Source organism: Diabrotica virgifera, chromosome 5, assembly GCF_917563875.1.
Source record: "Diabrotica virgifera virgifera chromosome 5, PGI_DIABVI_V3a".
In the NCBI taxonomy this organism is placed as follows: domain Eukaryota; kingdom Metazoa; phylum Arthropoda; class Insecta; order Coleoptera; family Chrysomelidae; genus Diabrotica; species Diabrotica virgifera.
Window position 1 is genome coordinate 122863941 of NC_065447.1, and position 17531 is coordinate 122881471.

The window sequence follows — 17531 nt, forward strand, 5'->3', positions numbered from 1 at the left end:
TTAGAATTATGAGATTCTTGGCATCTATTGCATCTTGGCTGACTCCTACACTGACTGCCTAGGTGGCCGTACCTAAGACAGTTGAAACATAACAGAACTTTCTGTTTATACACTTCAATTTCTTTAATAACCTTATTTATGACTACATATTTAGGTAAAGTTTGCGATTTAAAGGTCACAATACAAGATTTAGTAGGGACATATTCGACAATTTTTTCCTCATTAACAATTTTCTCTAATTTACGCGTAATTCTTTTAACGTTTGCAATTTCAAATATACAATGACTATCATACTGTTTTATTTTACTTTTTATATACTCTTCAGAGAAATCTATGTCTATGTCTCTAATAACTCCCTGTCTGTGTAAAATAAATTTTGGAATATATAGATCCAAATTATTTGATCTAAAAATTTCCAGAGATTTGTTTTTAATAAGATTATTTGCAGTTTTATAGTCTTTGCATTTGACTCTAATCCTATTTCGGCCGATGGCATCTATACTGGAAATCATATTGTCTGCTTCAGGAAAGTTAGACAAAATAATTTCACCAATTTTCAAAGAATTTAATTTACCTTTAAAATCATTAGCACTGTTTTCGATGTAAATGTGATATGGTCCCAGGTCATTACTATTAAATAAAAATGCTTGCCTTACCTCTTTTAAGTTCTGTTTTGTTTCATTATTAACATTCATATTCGTTGTATTTGGATCATTTGGATACTGGTTGTTGTTGTTGTTTTTGGTTGTCAAATTTATTGGAATGGGAGTACTTACAGAAAGTTCCATTTGTTCGGCATCATTTTGACTATCGAATATAATAGTTTTTCTGGGCGGTGGATCAGGAGGCCTACCTCCGCTATTGACACTCATATTGCAGTTGTAGGCGCTTCAGCAAACGATATTGCAGTCGTAAAAAATTCAAATTAAATTAAGACAATGGGGGTTATCTGTAGTCTCAATGATCGTTGTACCGAAGGTACGTCCGATTTATATGATTACTACTATAAAAATGTAGAAAAAAACGTCGAAAACTAATATTTTTTAAAGAGCAATTTAAAAGATCGGTTTTCACTTTGACGTTTTTGCACTATGCAAGTTCTTGTATCGAAAATTGTATGAAATTCGGCACGTGATTGGTCGAAATTTTGTTTGTCACCCTGTGTCACGTTATGGTAGTACTGCATCTACAGACACAGCTGATTTTAAATATGTATTTTATAAAATTTATAAACTTTTATATAATTAATATTTTAATGTTAACCAGAATTTTACGTTGACTGAGGTTGATTATTTGTGTTTTTATTTTGTTTTGATATTTGTGCTAAAATATTTGCATTAGAATTATCTTCAGTTTGATCCAAATTAGGAACTATTGTATTTTCGTCTATTAAAAAATTATGCACCATGAAACATAAATTTATAGTTTGAACTTTACTAGGAGCTAAATATATGGTTATTAGTAGAACAGTAGTCAATACATTATCCCATTTTCATTTCAGCCGCCATTATGAGTAAGTAATTATGACATTTTAGATGTTTTACCAGCAGGTTTTACGTTTTCGCTCTTTGCGCAGAAATTGGCGCAGTTCTTGTACAAGAATCTGTGTCTGACTCAAATTCTTGTATCGTTTCTGATATCGTTTCTTGTATCTGTGTATGACACTATGCATTTTTTTGACATATTAGAAACGATATTAGAAATGATACAAGAAAATGTATAGTGTCATACAGCCTTAATAAATAAAAATGATGTTCGGAATCGGTAATTTAGGAAAATTTCAGAATTTTTTTTTCAAGTAGAAGGCTGTTATTGCATATTTGAATATGGTTTTTAATTACAAAGAACTTTTCATAATATAATTTTGTGATATTTTGAAATATAAAGGTAGTTTGCTCTTGAGCGAAATTCATAGTTTTTGACATACCTCGTATACTGTTGACAACATTTGATATCTGATGATTGCATCTTAGGTTTTAGACTATGCAGAGCATTTTATAAAGAATGACTTTTTATTCGTAAAATTGATATTAAAAAAGTTTCCCCTATGGTTCCAAGTTACGCAGACACCCTGTATAAGGAAGTGAAAGAAAATGACGTATGGTATGCAGAAGATATAATTTTGAACTATACGCAGAATACAACGAATTTGACGTCATAAGATCCATAAAGATCGGACGTCTGCGCTGGATAGGCCATGTTGAACGGATGTTGGAGACCGAAACACCAAAACATATAATGAGGCAAACACCAGTAGGGAGAAGGTCAAAGGGAAGACCCAAACTTAGATACATGGAACAAGATCTGAAAACACTTGAGCCCACATAACAATGATGTTCGCATCATGTTCTAAGCATATCCTGCCAACATTCGTCGAAGTATATCCTTTTTAGTATATGCGTAGTACAAGCATAGCATGTACCATAAAAAACATTCTAAATTTCATGTTCTTTGCATGTGCTTCGAAGAATATTCTTGCACCGAATATACTGAGCACATTCGTGTACGTAGTATCTCGGAATGTTCGTAAAAGTTTATTCTTAGAATATACCTTAATCGAATATTCTTAGTATATGCGTAAGTATATGCAAAAGTATATGCTTAACACATACTTGTATATACTTTTAAAATATCTTAAAAAGAATATACTGTATGTACCTATAAGAAGAAGAATAATGTTAGCCTATAGATTATCAACTTCGCGTTAAGAATAATTAATCAAATTTAGGTATTTTGGTAGGTACTACTGAACTATCTAATTCATCATTTTTTTAAACCGTTTTAATTGTATGGTAAAAAAGTTTAAAACTTAATTCTATTGAAGAAAAATGAGAAATTCTCGTTTCGTTTTCAATTGAAATGAATACACCATTTTGATTTGAGTTTATACCATAAAAATATTTTTACCTATAATTTTCGGGAATCCGGAAACGGCCATTCATTGTTATTCTGACCCTTGCAATGCATATTTTATACCTGCACAAGGGAAGGGGGTAGGTAACAAAAAGGCAAAATATGAAAATAGTTTCCAGTACAGTTAAGGCATTTATGTCTACGCTGTGAGGAAGAAGCGACTGTATTTCTAGCTACAAGGACTAAAACATTTTAAGAACATAAAAAGCAGCTTGAAAATAATAAATTCATATTGGTACTTCAATATTTCCTAAATACCTAGTAAGTAAAAGTATGTATAATGTATATAGATACCTATAAATTTTAGTAATTTACATACATATTATATTATATATTTGGCTATTATATAATTATATAAGCAGCATTTTTATTTTGATGTGCACATAATAACTAAATATATTACTTATATTTTATATATAGGCTACTTACCCATATAATATTTATTATACATAGGTACCTATATAACTAACTAAAGTTTATACATTTTATACTTACTTTTTACGTAATATTGTAGAATGTAATAACTATACATTCTCATATGCAATTAGAATATGTAAATATAATATATTAGTAGAACCTAGGATGAGATTGGGTGATGTTGAAAACATACTTCTGAGAAATATAGCACATCCTTGGAATATTCTTCCCATATACTAAAAATATGTGCGATAGTACATTCTAAGTATATACATAGAAGGTATATAGCACTTCCTTGGAATATTCTTCCCATATACTAAAAATATGTGCCCTAGTACATTCTAAGTATGTAACTAGAAGGTATATAGCACTTCCTTGGAATATTCTTCCCATATACTAAAAATATGTGCGATAGTACATTCTAAGTATATAAATAGAAGGTTTATAGCACCTCCTTAGAATCTTCTAAAAAGTATGTTCTTGGTATATACTGAAAAGAAGTGCGGTAGTACATTCTAAGTATATACATAGAACGTTTAAGTACTGTAATGTAGTATATACTCAGTATATGCTCTGCACATTCGCAATGGTAATTACGCATATTCTAAGTATATACTTTTTCTGAAAAGTATGTTCTATGAATCTACTAAGAACATGAAATTGTTATGTGGGAGATTACCCACTGGAAGAACAAAGCAAGGAACAGAACAGAATGGAGGAAATTCTTAGAATAAGCCAGGACCCAAAAAAGGGTTGTCGAGCTACTGATGATGATGATGATAGACCACATAACGAATTAGCTACTCTGCTCTAGACCGCATATCGAATCGGCACTAATCTATATATTTTTTCGTATTTAAAATATTACTTTCGGGTGAATCCTAATTGTTCTTTTATTCAAGGAAGTCTCTTCTAATTTAGTACATATTAAGTTTTTGCTAAGAAAGGTATTTCTAACAAGGGTGCATTGTATTTTATTATCCATCTTATTATTTTTCCTTAAGTTATCTTGTTTATTATATTTTAATCAAAAAATTACTAAAAATTTAATAATTAAATAGATATTGACCCTCTACGCACCCGAGATCTACGCTTAACTGGTATACCTAAAATATTACAATCGACCTGCCGCATGCCGATTCGTTTGTTTCTTTATTAATCCCTAGCCGTTGTAAGTCAACCGAATAGACAACTTTTTTATTTGCGTACACGTTAGCGTATACCTAGACACAGCGGATTTTTAGTTAAGTTAAAACCAGGTTCATTCATAATCCTCAAACCAGGAGAAATTAAATGTGTTAAGTTAAAAGTGAAAATTATTCTGGCCATTGTGTATATAGTGATGTTGAAAAAGTAACTATTCGTTACAAAGTACTCGTTACTTACGAATGCCGAAAGTACCGATTACTATACAGAGAGGCAAATCGTTACTTTGATTACTCGGATTACTTCGTTACTTTGTACCAATCGTATCAGAGCGGGTAACGACTATTGTATCTACAACCAGTACACTTGATTACTTTCTATAAAAAAAATACCAATCAATCGTATCCTAGCGAGTAACGGACGGGACCGGTATTTTACGAGTGTTATGGAATATCGTTATCGGTATGAAGCGTTTTAAGGGTGTGACAGATTACCCTGAGAAATACGATTCTCGATATGATTATCGGTACTCGAATACTTTCTTTCTTTCTCCCCTTCCTTATACCCTTTCAGGTGTCGGATTTGGGTTTAATTTAGCTACATATTCACCCATCTCTTCCATTCTTTTCGGTCCTGTGCTATTAGTTTCATTTCTTCTAGCGTTTTCTGTTTGATTTTTCCTGCTTCTACTATTTGCTGTATCCATTTTTTCTTCGGCCTGCCTTTTTACTTTTTTGTAATATTCCTTGTTTCGTGAATTTTCCTTGCTAGTCTACTAGGTTTCATTCTCATCAGATGTCCATACCAGTTTAATTGCCTCTTTATTATTTTATTCATTATTGGTTCCTGTTTAGTTATCCCTCTTATTGTCTCATTTCTTATTCTATCCCATTTGGTCTTTCCGGCTATAGCACGTAAATGTCTCATCTCAATTGCATTTATCCTACTATTATGCTTTTTCTGTAAAGTCCAATTTTCGCTTGTATACAGTATCGTCGGTATCACAATCGTATTATATATTTTAATTTTTGTTTCGTGGGACAATTCTTTTTTCCTCAGAATTGGCGCTAGTGCGTAGTACAGATTATTTGATTTTTTAGTTCTGTTTGTTATTTCGAGGTCTATTTTCTCATCATTGGTAATAATACTTCCAAGATAATCATATGCTGTAACTATTTCCAGTTGAGTATTTTTGCATTTTATAATTACTTCATTTTCTTCCTTTTCGCCGATGACCATTATTTTACTTTTCTCGATGTTTATTTCCATTTTTAATTTCTCTATTTCTTCTGTCCATATATTTATGAGTTTTTGCATTTTTGTCACGGAATCTGCTATAAGGACTATGTCATCCGCATACAATAGGGCTTCTATTTTTATTGGCTGTAATCTTTGGTATCCTATTGTTGTCTGTATTTGGTTCGTTTTTTCTCCAGTATTTCTAGTCAATTCATTCATGACTATTATGAATAGTAGCGGACTAAGACTGTCTCCTTGCTTGATACCTCTTTCCCAATTGAATTCTTCAGATCTTTCTCCTGCTATCTGTACACGTCCTTTTACTACTCCGTATATATTTTCAATTATTTTTATCAGTGTACTTGCATGGTACTTTCATGTTCTGCAAGCATTTCCATATAATTTGTCTTTCTATAGAGTCGAATGCTGCCCTTAGATCTATGAATGCTAGAATGAGCTTTCCCCCCGAGTCAATACTTCTTTCTATTATATTTCTAATGATGTAAATGTTATCGTTTGTCAGTGGCGGCGCCTGGTGTAAAATATTGGGGGTGCACACATAATGTTAACATATAAAAATACCTTGAGACCCTATTTCCGTAGGTAAAGGTTTTTGAGTGTCTTCAAATTGTAAATATCAAAGGACCTTATTAAAAATTACAATAAATAATGTACTTTATTGACTTAAAATTATAATTTAGTGTTTAAATGTTACAAGCAAGTTTTGTAACGAAAGTCAGTCGCCTGTTATTTTTTAGATAAATTATTCACAAACAAATTCAGTAAAATTTGGAATTTCTTGAATCATTTTTTTTTATTGAAAACATTGCGAGTGCAGTTAATCGATCCTGGCCCATAGCTATTCTAAGGAAAGTTTCGATACGTTTCAATGCAGAGAGACATCGTTCTGTTTCTGCAGTTGTCACTGGCACCGTAACAAGTACATAAATGGAGAATTCCAATCTGGAATTCCAACTGGATAGTTAAAATCGTATCTTCTATTTTATTCATTATGCTTCCTCTTCTCCAAATATGTGCTTTACACCTACACAATTTGTAAGTTTTTACACAAATCTCCATTTTAAATAATCATTTATAATCCCGACGTTTTCACTTTGGTACATTCTTAATTAACAAATTTGGTTTCGGCATTTTTAATTTTTCTTCTAAATATAATGAAGAAAATTTAATTGATTTTAAATATTCCACGTTAACATTTACATCCACAAATACAAATCCTTCCATTCTTAATATAGTTCCGAAATTCGAACTTCACGAAAGCAAAATTTAAACATACGTGTGCCGTGCACGTTGAAAACACCAAAGATCATGCCATAAGATCACATCGAACTTGTGATCCTGTGGCCATCTAAACTTGTGGGCTATAGCGGGTAGCAGGGTGGGTGGTGAGTCGTATGAAAAGTCATTGGGATATGAACCACTGTGAGAGCGGTGAACGCGGGGTTCTGTCTAAGGCCTCGCATTCGTGAACTTTCTCCTTTGAAATAGAATAAAAATAATTAAATGTTACCTATTAAATAGGTACTTATAAACTCCTTGGATCTGTTATTTCGAATTTCAATTACTGTATAGTTAGATTAAAATGTTATTTATAGAATGATAAATTTAATATTACATATATGAATGTTGGTGTGAAAATAATTTTGGGGGTTCACGTGCACATGTGCACTTATGGAGAAACCGCCACTGTCGTTTGTCTGTCTTTCTGGTCTAAACGCTGCTTGTTATTCTCCCAGTTCTTTTTCTACCTCTTGTCTTAGCCTCTTCTCTACTATTTTCGTGTATATTTTAAAACATACCGATGATAAACATATTGCTCTATAATTTTCGCAGTTGACGTGTTCTCCCTTTTTGTATATTGGCACTATAAGGTTACTTTGCCAGTCTTTTGGGATTTGCTGCTTTTCCCATGCCTCTTTGTATATTTTCAACAACCAGTTTATCCCTTCTTCTCCCATGTACTTGACCATTTCCGGGTCTATGTTATCATCCCCTCCAGCTTTACCTATTTTTACGTTTGATACTTCCAATATTACTTCTTCTCTATTTATTTGCTCTAATTCTTTGTTCTCGTTATCTTGATATGTTTCATTTCTATCATCTATTATTGCATTTCTAAATTTGTTTTCATAGTATTCTTTCCATACTTTAGCTATTTGTTCTGGAGTTGTTTGGATTTGGTTTGTTGTATCCCTTACGGCTGTTATTTCTTTATGTTTTCCTTTCTTCATATGTCTGATTGTTGTCCAGAAGCTTCTATTATTTGTTACATAGTTTTGTTGTAATTCTTCTCCAAACTCTTCCCACGTTTTTGTTTTTACTTGTTTTATGGTGTTTTTCGCTAATCGTCTCAGCCTTTTGTATTCTTCTTTATCTTCTTCCAGTTCGGTCTCAATGTATTTTTTCCATGCTATTTTCTTTTTTTTCACTGCTGTTTTAACTTCATTGTTCCACCATCTCGTTCTTTTATGGAGTTTGTTATGTTTTCTGATTCCACATATTTCTGTTGCTGTAGACTTTATGACTACTTTGAAGGCGTTCCATCTTTCTTCCAGTGTCCATGCCTCTTTTTGGTTTTCTAGTTGTCTTATGCCCAGTTGCACCAACAGACTGTAAATCAACTGATTTGCTAACCGTCAATTCAACGATTTAAATCAATGATCAATGGTTATTTTTCAAACGGGTTGCACCATTCAAAAAAACTGTTGGTTTGCAAACCGACAATATATAAGTGGCAACATCGGACTTCATTCGATTATTTCATTCGAATCCGAGTGTCGTCTGTCAAAAAAAGATTGTCAAAGAAACTTTTGTTTGTAGTTTGTAAGGTTATGTCAATTGAATTTAACTATTTAACTACATTGTACTACATTGTTTTCTTGCAATTTTGTTTGTATTATGTATTATACTATACTTATCATACTTACGATGGAAAATAAAGGAAGCCACTTCTCTAGTTTAGAGAAAGATATAATTTTAGATTTAGCAATTAAATATAAATTTATAATAGAAAATAAACAAACAGATGGTGTGACAAATAAACAAAAAGCCATTGCATGGGAAAATATTAGCTTGTTATATGGGAAAATATACCTTGTTTTAAATTCATCTTCATTATACTTATTATACTATACAATTCATTGCGATCTCTTACAGATCTTATATTTGGTAGCATATGCATTATATTATATCTTCCAAATCATCAGAAGATGAACTTGATGATAAATCCATTTTTATAAATTATAATCTATGATGATACTATGATACTTTATTAGATTATAGAGAGATATCGAAACCCTATTTAACATCGATCCTTTAATAAAAGTTCCTTCTTCTTACTCTCTTTCTTGGCGTGCATACTTGTGCATCTGTCAGTACATTTGATTGTATTGCAGCTCGTCTTTGTCTAATCAATGCTGCAACACTGAAATGAAAATCTAAAAATGTTGCCTTGATTTACCATTTTGTTAATGTTTAAATGAATAATCATTGCCTCTAGTTGTTCATGGGTAAGATGTTGCAATATATTTTGAACATTGGAATTCTTTGGTACTCCTAATTTTGTAAGTTCGATTCTCAAATTAAACTGCTTGGATACTCTTATTGGACACGTTAGAAGAATATGATCTAGATACTCAATTTTTCCGCATTCACAGTAAGATGATTATAAAAGTTCCTGTCAAAAATGTGAAGAAAGCTCTAACTTTACTTGTATTTTGAATTTATCCTGTTGTCGCTTCTTTGGATTAATAATTTATATATTATTGTGGGATTGATATTTGATTAAACTTTCATCATTAAAATTGTATGTTGGGTTTTATTTATTAAAAAGAACTCTAAAGTAATATTCTCAGATATAGATTATTGATGTTTTGACTTTTGACCCAAACGAATATAAAAAAGAACATTTTATTGAAGCTAGTTATTACAAAAAGTTATAAAAAGGAATATTATGTAAATAATTTTAAAGTGTTACTACTTACAGTGATCAGACATAGAATATCATTAACTCATTTATTAAACTCAATATATTTTACACTTTTGTATAGAAATAAATATTTTTTATTATAGATATAAAGAGGTAATTTCAATAAATTTTAATAAAGGTTAGGATTCGTTAAAATTCTAGATTCAAAATAGAGTTCAATTCAACAGATATATAACAACAGGTTAACAAAATAAAACAAAGGCTCAAGTATTTATATTTGAAAATTTAATCTTTTTATAGATTAGAATCTATAAAGTTTTAAGTGAAAAGTATTAAAAAATTGGAAAGAAATCCTTTGTAAAAGGTATAAAATTTTTTTATTAAAAAATCCTTTAAAAGGGCTACATCACAACAAAACGTTTTCGATTTTTATAAAAAATCATCAGTGTTCGATAAACTGGATGCTAGCTGAGCCACAAAAGAAAAATATCTGGGTAAAAACCCTTTACATAAAATATAGATGCCTTAAAAGTGCATACTTCAATAAAAAGGCCTGTGATGGTCACATGGCAAACAGGATAATGCCCTAAGGTAAAGTATACAGGTTTCCCAACACGTGAGATCCAAATTGAGTTGATCACATTTCAATGACTTAAGGCCGGCCGTTGTATGAAAGAGAGGTCCCCAAGTCGCAGTGCAACAGAGAGAAAAGATTCTTTCCCGAGAGATGCTGCCTCTATCGGAGAAATAACGCAATAGATATCTAAGCGAAGCCGCGGACTCCAGACTTTATAGTCAGCTGATAGTTTAGTTTCAGTACAGAGAGGTATACAGGTGCGGTCTCGCTAAGATGACTCGAAATCGTTTTATATATGAGGTGCGAACTTTTCATTTTCTAGGAGGTTTAAGGACGGGGTCTCGCTGAAAATTTTACTCGGATAAATACTGTGCTCGTATCTCGTGGTAAAATCTAAACGAAAAGTATTGGAAAAAATCTATTTCGCATATTGGTTCATCATAGTTTGTTACCTACTTCTCATGTCCCAATATTATAAAATTATACCAGGGAAGAACAATTATATCACTCAAATTTGTCTAATTGTCTAATTTAGAATGAAAATGTAATTAATGTTTAGAACATTTAATGAAAGCTTATAACCAAGGATGGTACTAAAGATGAGCAATTTGGTCCGTCGGTCTGCCTGACCGCGAATATAACTCCTCCGTCACTGTACCAGGTAGAATAGCGAATGAGGTGTCGAATGAAAGCCTATAATCCAAGGATGGTACTAAAGCTGATAAATTTGACCAAGGCTGTCTGTCCATCTGTCCGTCCGACCGCGAATGTAACTACTCCGTCATTATGGCAGGTAGAATGACAAATGAGGTGTCGAATGAACGGTTATAATCCAACGATGGTACTAAAGATAAGCAATTTGGTCCGTCGGTCTGCCTGACCGCGAATATAACTCCTCCGTCACTGTACCAGGTAGAATGACAAATAAGGTTTCGAATGAAAGCTTATAACCGAGGATGGTACTAAAGATGAAAAATTTGACCAAGGCTATCGGTCCATTTGTCCGTCCGACCGCGAATGTAACTTCTCCGTCATTATGCCAGGGAAAATGACAAATGAGGTTTTAAATGAACGATTATAATCCAACGATGGTACTAAAGTTGAGCAATTTGGTCCGTCGGTCTGCCTGACCGCGAATATAACTCCTCCGTCACTGTACCAGGTAGAATGACCAATAAGGTGTCGAATGAAAGCTTATAACCAAGGATGGTACTAAAGATGAGAAATTTGACCAAGGCTGTCTGTCCATCTGTCCGTCCGACCGCAAATGTAACTTCTCTCCGTCATTATGCCAGGGAAAATGACAAATGAGGTTTCGAATGAACGATTATAATCTAACGATGGTACTAAATATGAGCAATTTGGTCCGTCGGTCTGCCTGATCGCGAATATAACTCCTCCGTTACTGTACCAGGTAGAATGACAAATGAGGTGTCGAATGAAAGCTTATAATCCAAGGATGGTACTAAAGATGAGCAATTTGACCAAGGACTTCCGGTTTTACAAATGGGACCGGAAATACTGTTTTAAAGTCACCGGAATAGTAAAAGTGATATATTATTCGACGAGCCTTCGCAAGGCGAGAACATATATATACTTCCGGTTTCATGAGTGTCTTTCCGTCTGTCCTCCTACATACAACTCCTCCGTATTAATACAGATATAATGACAAATAATGAGGTTTCGAATAAAAGATTATAACACAAGGATGGTATTAAAGATGAGTAATTTAACATCGGACTTCAGTTTTAGAGTTGCAACCGCAAGTATCTGTTTTAAAGTGACTCAAAGTATGATATTAATGTAAATGAATATGATCCAAAATTAGTAAAATCGTATATGAATCGACGCAAAGTTACACGAAGAGTTAAAATATCGACTTCCAGTTCTACTTTCGATTACTTTGGATGAAAACCTAGGACTTACGAAGTCCAATTACTTGTTAACACATGCTCTTGTGAACATGAACGGAAAGAAATAACACGAGTAGCGTTCATCAGCAAATCATCAACGGCTGATAGCAAAACTCTACGAAACTATATATACGTTATAGTCTAAGATCCGAATATAGGTCGACCTGCACCCATCTGCTTTCCGGATGAGACATTTTTTTTATTAAATTTCATACATAGACAAAAACGACTTGCATGGCTTGCCTGTCAAATTCGTGTCATAGCTATCCTTAAGGTGGGGTGAGCTTAGAGTTTGAAATAAATATTTCAAGCATATTTTTTTGAATTTTTTTTGAACTTATAATAGAATTTTTAAAATCCCATGGACTGATCGGGTCACAAATGAGGAGGTCCTTACAGAAGAATGGGGAAAAACCGAGAAGTATTAACCACCATCAAATCTCAAAAGTTGGAATACTTTTAACACATTATGCGAAATGAATCCAGATATGCCCTCCTACAAGCCATTCTGCAAGGAAAAATATTTGGAAAGCGAGGTCCAGGAAGAAGAAGAACATCCTGGTTAAAGAACCTCAGAACCTGGTTCAACTCAACATATGTGAAGCTTTCCTGCATTGCTGCAGATAAAATAAAGATTGCCATGCCATGGTGATCGCCAACATTCGTCACGGACAGGCACAGCAAGAAGAAGAGGATAGAATTATTTTATTTTTAAATTAAATAAGCATATTCACTATAATCGTTGATTGATATATTGGACGGCCTCTAATATCTCAATCAACGCTATAATTCAATGAATTAAAAAAAAATACGGAAAAATATTAAAAAATAAGCCAACGCTCAGTGAATCATGTGAAACGACAAGATCAAAAATCTTTTATTAGCTTTATGAGATGAGTATTATGAGTTTATCGAGCATAACTCTGTCGAGTTTTTTCAGTTATAACGATTTTTGACTTTTTGGTATTACTCAGAAGTCAAAACAACCAAATTTTTGCTCACGAATGGGTGAAAATCAACATATTTATTATAATAAAAAATAAGCATAAACAAAAAAAAATTGTATGTGCAATTTGTTAGCACGTTAAAAATTCGGTTAAAATTCACATTCTTATTCCAGTCAAAACACAATAATTAACAAGTCGCTGATGTGGCATTTCGATCATCGACCGAGAAACACATTAAATTTTTATTACTGGTGTTGATAACGTGAACGGTATCAAATATCACATCGTGGGCAGCTGTATTGATTTTAAATAATAAAAAATGTGGCAGGGTCTCGAAGAGTTATAACGCCATTGATGATGATGATGAGCAAATACTTTTGAAATTACAAAAATGAATAGGTTTTTTTGTATTACAATCAAGATTATCGTTTTCAGGACAAGCAATTATCATCACAAATAGGATGTTTTGAACAGGGTTATTCAAAGCAGCGAGTGCAGAGAGTGCAGCGAAAAGTTCGGTTTATCACTTAACATCAAAAAAACAAAAATAATGATGGTGTCGAAATCTCCACAAAATTTTTCTGACATAACCGTACATGATCAAAGAATTGAGCGTGTTAGAAAATATAATTACCTGGGAACTGTGATTAATGAAAACAACGACAACTCTGAAGAAATCAAGATCAGAATAGAAAAAGCTAGAGCTACTTTTACCAAAATGAAAACAGTTTTATGCGGAAGAGAGCTAAGTTTAAATCTTAAAATTCGCCTGATGAGATGTTACGTGCTGTCAGTTCTTTTCTATGGAATGGAAGCTTGGACACTGAAAAAGATCGATACAAGGAAAATAGAAGCATTCGAGATGTGGATGTACCGCAGGATACTGAGAATATCGTGGACAGAGAGAGTGACAAACATGGAAGTGTTGCGAAGGATGCAGAAAGAAAAAGAACTTGCGCTTACTATTAAAAAGCGCAAACTGCAATACTTGGGACATATAATGAGGGGACAAAAGTACCAGCTACTACAATTAATTATTCAGGGAAAAATAATAGGTAAAAGATCCATTGGCAGAAGAAAACATTCATGGTTGAAGAATTTAAGAGATTGGTACAAGTGCAGCAGCTGCCAATTATTTAGATCTACGGTATCAAAAATACGCATAGCCTTGATGATAGCCAAACTTCGGAACGAGGACGGCACCTGAAGAAGAAGAATTCAAACAGAGTGCTGCATGCACGATTTTTGAAAGAACTCACAATTGGAATTCGATATTTGGTAATCGAAATTACAATTCATGCTTAAATTTAATTGCTAATCACTATTTTCGTACCAAAAACCGGTTTAATGGCGATTGCTATAATAGCCCTATCTATACCTATAACCCATCTGCACACTAATGGAACGCAGATTCAGATAGAGCGCGTTAAACAGTCTTGCTACCTGGGAACTATTATAAATAATGAGCAGTAGAGCAAAAAAGTTGAAAATGGTGGAGGTATTTAGCATCAACGGTTCTGCTTTAAAATCAATATGACGGCTAACCCTTCAGCGGAATTCAGTCGCAATTTTAAATTTACACCACTATTGACCTCCCCTAAAGGTTAGAATTATAAAATTTGGGGCAGCTCGGAAACAAGATTCAATTCAATAATTATGCTCCCCCACCCCTTTTTAATATATTCCCGCTAACTCGGAAAATATCAACCGCACGAAAAAAATTGTCAAAAAGAAATAATTGTAGGAAATCATATTTGAAACAATTTTAAATATTCGTAAAAAAAATGAAAGAGATCAAAATTCAAAATTATGTAAAAGTTAATTCTATCTACTAAGTTCTATTTTTGTATTATAGGTACCTACATTTTTGTCGTAAAACTCATAATTAACGAGACAATTCAATAGTTATGCTCTAACTCTAACCTCTAACTGTCACTATTTCTACCCATAACTTGGAAAATATCGACATCATAAAATAGTTATTTTCCTAACTAGTGCGGAAAGTGATAATTTCACGCACGAGACTGTCGTTGACCCGAACGACGCGATAGCGGAGTTCGGGCAGGCATTCGAGTGCGAGGAACACACTTTCCGCACGAGTTAGGAATAATATTTATTCTAGGGCCGTACGTTTGGAAAAAGCCACAAAAAAATAGAGTTATATCAATTTTTATTTAGAAGTGAAAATACACAAATCAATTATTTGACAAGGTTGTCAAAAACAAACTTTCAATATTAGTTTATTGCATGTATTATAATATATTATAATGCAATATTACAAGGTATTTTAGTGCAAGTCGTGCGTGAAAGTGCAACTTTCGGAAACGAAATGCGTGCGTGAATCTTGAGTACCATGGTTGGATTATAACCGTTCACTGTACACTCGTCACCTCATCTGTCATTCTGCCTGGCATAATGACGGAGTAGTTACATTCGCGGTCGGACGGACCGATGGACAGACAGCCTTGGTCTAATTTCTCATCTTTAGTACCATCCTTGGATTATAAGCTTTCATTTGACACCTCATTTGTCATTCTACCTGGTACAGTGACGGAGGAGTTATATTCGCGGTCAGGCACACCGACGGATCAAATTTCTCATCTTTAGTACCATCGTTGGATTATAACCATTCATTCGACACGTCATTAGTCATTCTACCTGGCATATCGACGGAGTAGTTACATTCGCGGTCGGACGGACCGATGGACAGACAGCCTTGGTCTAATTTCTCATCTTTAGTACCATCCTTGGATTATAAGCTTTCATTCGACACCTCATTTGTCATTCTACCTGGTACAGTGACGGGGGAGTTATATCCGCGGTCAAGCAGACCGACGGACCAAATTGCTCATCTTTAGTACCATTGTTGAATTATAATCGTTAATTCGACACCCCATTTGTCACTAATCCGGCATAATGACGGAGTCGTTACATTCGCGGTCGAACGTACAGATGAACAGACAGCCTTGGTCAAATTTCTCATCTTTAGTACCATCCTTGGTTATAAGCTTTCACTGGACACCTTATTGGTCATTCTACCTGGTACAGTGACGGAGGAGTTATATTTGCGGTCAGGCAGACAGACGGACCAAATTTGTTGGAATATAACCGTTCATTCGACATCCCTTTTGTCAATCTATCTGGCATAATGACGGAGTAGTTACATTCGAGGTCGGACGGACCGATGGACAGACAGCCTTGGTCTAATTTCTCATCTTTAGTACCATCTTTGGATTATAAGCTTTCATTCGACACCTCATTTGTCATTCTACCTGGTACAGTGACGGGGGAGTTATATTCGCGGTCAAGCAGACAGATGGACCAAATTGCTCATCTTTAGTACCATCGTTGGGTTATAACCGTTCATTCGACACCCCATTTGTTAATCTACCTGGCATATTGACGGAGTAGTTACATTCGCGGTCGGACGGACCGATGGACAGACAGCCTTGGTCAAATTTCTCAACCTTAGTATCATCCTTGGTTATAAGCTTTCATTCGACACCTTATTTGTCATTCTACCTGGTACAGTGACGGAAGACTTATATTCGCGGTCAGGCAGACCGACGGACCAAATTGCTCATCTTTAGTACCATCGTTGGAATATAACCGTTCATTCGACACCCCATTTGTCAATCTACCTGGCATAATGACGGAGTAGTTACATTCGCGGTCGGACGGACCGATGGACAGACAGCCTTGGTCTAATTTCTCATCTTTAGTACCATCCTTGGATTATAAGCTTTCATTCGACACCTCATTTGTCATTCTACCTGGTACAGTGATGGAGGAGTTATATTCGTGGTCAAGCAGACCGACGGACCAAATTGCTCATCTGTAGTACCATTGTTGGATTATAACCGTTCATTCGACCCCTCATGTGTCATTCTACCTGGCATAATGACGGAGTAGTTATATGCGCGGTCGGACGTACCGACGGACAGACAGTCTAAATTTCTCATCTTTAGTACCATCCTTGGATTATAAGCATTCATTTGACAACTTTATTCGGCAAAAATATTTCTTGGGGATTTTTTGCGGGGATATTTTGTCAAAAAAAAATTGTGGGGATTATCTGTCCGGGATTTTTTGTGGGGATTATTTGTCCGGGGATTATTTGTGGGAATTATTTGTGAGGATTATTTGTGGGGATTTTTTTTCCTTGGATTTTTGTCCGGGGATAATTTGTGGGGATTTTTTGTCCGGGATTATTTGTCCGGGGATTATTTGTCCGGACCCCTAATAAACTCATATTTGTCAAGTACCGAAATTTCCTAAGGAAAGTTTCAAACGGGCCATTACGCTCCTGAATTTTTGATGTTTATTTAATTTTTTTCGTAGCGCCATCTTATACATAATTGCTACATTAACAGAGCTTAGATTCTTACAGATTCCTATACTTTTTGTGTATTGTATGTACAAGATTTACG

General features: G+C 34.1%; 1 protein-coding gene across 1 annotated transcript in view; it reads right to left on the reverse strand.

Moving 5' to 3' along the window:
- The window catches only part of LOC126884351 (uncharacterized), a 409697-nt gene extending 392166 nt beyond the window's left edge, over positions 1-17531 (reverse strand). Inside the window, exon 1 of the mRNA XM_050650281.1 lies at positions 16946-17531. The gene's annotated coding sequence lies outside the window, so the exon portion shown is untranslated. The remainder of the gene's footprint in view (positions 1-16945) is intronic.